The following is a 3635-nucleotide window of genomic DNA, read 5'->3' on the forward strand; positions in this document are numbered from 1 at the left end:
AGCAATTGGACGCATACAAGACCCTCCAGAAGTTTCCAGTTGTTTGAAACGGAGCTATGTGGTAATAATTAAAAACTTCACGATCTAAGTTGGGAAGCGGAACTCGAAGACCAGCTGCAATTTGGCCGACGGATGCTACTAGAGCACCATCTTTGGGTTCAGCCAAATGTGGAAAAAGACCTAAATCGGGAACTAGTTCACCCCCAACATTTGTTGGGATGCCATATGCACGTCTAACGACTTTAATATCCGGAAGCTGAGAGAGGGCAGGCAAGTTCAGAGCGGCGGCAGTGCGGTCTTCAGAGGACTGGTCAGAAGCAGTGGAGGTTATCGCCATCGAAGGTTCAGAAGACATTGGGGAGAGAGTAAGAAGATTATGGAGATAGAGAGGAGCGAGTGGTACACCGGAACTTGCGGAGCACCGGAGACAAAGTGAGGAGAGATAGTCTAAAATGAAATCAATAACTAAAGAGAGCAAAAGGATTTGTTAAAAGAAAAGAATCAAGAGAAGAGAAAGTAAAACTCACCTGGAAATGGATCACAACTGGAATGTGAATGGGGAAGACGTCCGTTGAGAAAGAGTGGAAGAAAATTAAGGGAATGAAGAGAGAGACATGGTTATAGAGGGGAAAGATTAAAAGGGAAGCTTAACCAAAGAAAGAAGATGGCTCAAAACCCTAGGGGGACAAAGGTTTAACCAACGAAAGCAAGGAACTGATACGTGTTAGCATTGGCTCGGGTATCTATGGTATGGTACTTGAGGGTCAATTTAACCAGTATTAGATGGTATGGTACTCGGGTATCTATGGTATGGTCAGCATTGGATGTTGATGATTTCAATTTAACCAGTAGTAGAATAGTCGATGTATACGCCAAAATGACATAATTTTTGTACACTAGTAGTAGTATTAAGAGGAATAAAATCAAGCTTAAATTCCTTAGCACCACATCTGTTCCTAAAGGGGACGAATTCCTGGCACTACGGACTTGTAGTCCGCAGGCCCAAGAGGGGGCAGCTGTTACGGTCTAGTTTGAACCTAATGGGCTTCATAGGTCTGGATAACCTAATGGGTGGGCTTCATAGGTCCAGAGAACCTAATGGGTTTCGTAGGTCCGGAGGAATGAATGGGCTATTAGGACAAAGTCCAAAGAGGAGGAGTACGTAGAAATCATAGAGCGGAGGATATCGAATAATTGGCTAGGCAGTGGACATGTATGTGCCACGTAGTAGAGGACACGTGGGAGTAACACAGTAGATGGATGAAAGCAAGATCAAGGGTTAAGCATAGAGAGCGGAGGACCGAGTAGAAGAGAGAAGAGGAAACCTAATAGAAGAGGAGGAAACTGATAAAAGAGGAGAGGAATAATTAGGTCAAAAAATTAGGCCATAACAGTACCAATTCCTCTTCTTGGTTGTTGCTTTGAATTTCCAATGCTTTGGTTTTGAATCAATTTGCTTACTTTTAATCATTCTTCGTCGAATTCATGATTTGGGGTTCAATATTCTAAAATTTTGAAGGTGCTTGTTGTCGTTGCTGTTCTCGTTTCTTACTAAGTGTTTGATATGCTCAAGGTAACAACTAACGTAGCGTTTTTAGTGTAACAAGTTTTTGACATTAAGATTTTAGCTTATGGGGTTGGTTAAACTTTAAATTTTTAAGTAAAATATTGTATCTTTATAGCTTCATATATGGTGTTCTCATGTTCAATTTCTTGTTAGGTTTTATAATCAGTGAGGTTTTTCTAAATAATATTGGAATTGTATGATAGATAATAGAAAAAATATTCTTGTAGCTTAATGTAGGACTGTCTTGGACTAGAGCATTGGATTCACATCAAAAAATAAAATCATCATTAGCAACTAGTAACTACTTGTGCTTCAACCGTAACTTCAAGCTTCAGTTAATGAAGTAGAGGTTTTTTGTTAGTGTGAACGACTTTTTTTGTTTGGAATGGGGTTTCATTACTCATGCTAAGTCTTGCTTCACATAACACTTTGTATATTATTAAGGTAAATAAATTGTCGTCTTATTTTATTTTTTCTATTGACTTTCCAATATAAAACTTTTGGTCTTTGATGTCAAGGTTGGGATTTGGATAAAATAGCTATGTATATTACTTGATATTATTGTGCACAGGCTTATGCATTTCTGGGGTTGAGATATTTCTCTGATGTGTTATATATGATCCACTCTTATAAGGAAAAAACTGATAACACAATTTAATTTTGTAGGTTATCAATGAATATATTGATAAAGAATGTGATCTGCGTGGTGGCTGGCCACTTAGAGTTGTGGCGAGAGGTATTGTGCAAGATGTTGATCCTAATACCGAGTTTGGTAACAGGAGATTGGAAGAGGGGAACTTCAACATTCATGTGAACGTGGTTTATGAAGGAGGTGTTGTACTACCATTGCCTCAACATGATTGGAAATTAAATTATGATAAGTTTGCATTGCTAGTCCCAAACCCAGATAAAGGAGGAGGGAGAAGGATGGTGGGTAATCCTAAGTATTTGATTTTTCTTTTGCTTATTGGTATATTTTTTGTTTTGTTAGTGATGGTGCAAAGAGAATGCATGTTGAGAGAGGTCTAGACACACCATGCGTGGTCAATGTGTATGATTCACATCTGTCCTCTTTAATATGTAAGTTAACGATTTCAACAATATTAGCTATTCTTTTCTACAGTTTGTCTTTGGTTTTGAAAGCTACTTTTTTTGTGTCTAGAATGGCAATGCATCAACATATACTTATTCAAATGACCATAGCTTTTACTAGTTTATATTACTATGTACTGTAGCCAGGAGCAGTGGACACAATATTCCAGATAATCTTAGACTGGACTAAGATGCAAAAGCACCAAGACTTATCTGATTGTCATTTTTTTTCTTGGTGATGGCATATGTTTTGTTTTGCTAGACTGATCCAAGGAAGTGAAAGAAATAAAAAAATCATGAAGACGTACTTGTCGTGATACATAATTCTACATTGTAAGCAATTATAGTCAGGTATCTTCTATTTTCCGAATTTTCGAATAACATGTGATTTTTTTATTCCAATGCTGATTTATTATGTTACGATTAAATACAGTTCAAATAACACATAATTTATTTTGTATACTCTTTACATTTTTTACTTTTAGGTCATGTTAGTGATCAACGAGACCAGTTAGGAAAGTGGACTTAGACAGACGAAATATTGAAGAGTACTTAACCACTGATTCCATTCACAAGCCTCATGAGAAGCTTCTATTGTAAGCCCCCTGCACTTTTCTTAATTCTTTCTGTTGATAAATTTTTATGTGTTTTTAGTTGAAGGACTACTTTAGAATTAAATTTATTTAATAAAAAAACATATGTTTAGGCTCGATTTGCTTAATATTTCACCTTCGTTAACTGAAGTTGCTGGTGCTATTATAGATGTAAGTAGTTCTTTTTCTTACTTCTACAATTTATGCTTGTTTCTATTCATGGTGAGAAACTAATCTTTTACTCCATCCTTATATTGTTTTTGTGTAGGATTCTTTTACGTGTTGTTTCAAGTCAAATCCCCTAAAGCCTTGGAATTGGAATGTGTACTTGTTTCCATTGTGGTGTTTTGGCGTGGTGGTTAGATATGGGATACATTTTCCTG

Source organism: Coptis chinensis, chromosome 6 (assembly GCF_015680905.1).
Source record: "Coptis chinensis isolate HL-2020 chromosome 6, ASM1568090v1, whole genome shotgun sequence".
Taxonomy (NCBI): Eukaryota; Viridiplantae; Streptophyta; class Magnoliopsida; order Ranunculales; family Ranunculaceae; genus Coptis; species Coptis chinensis.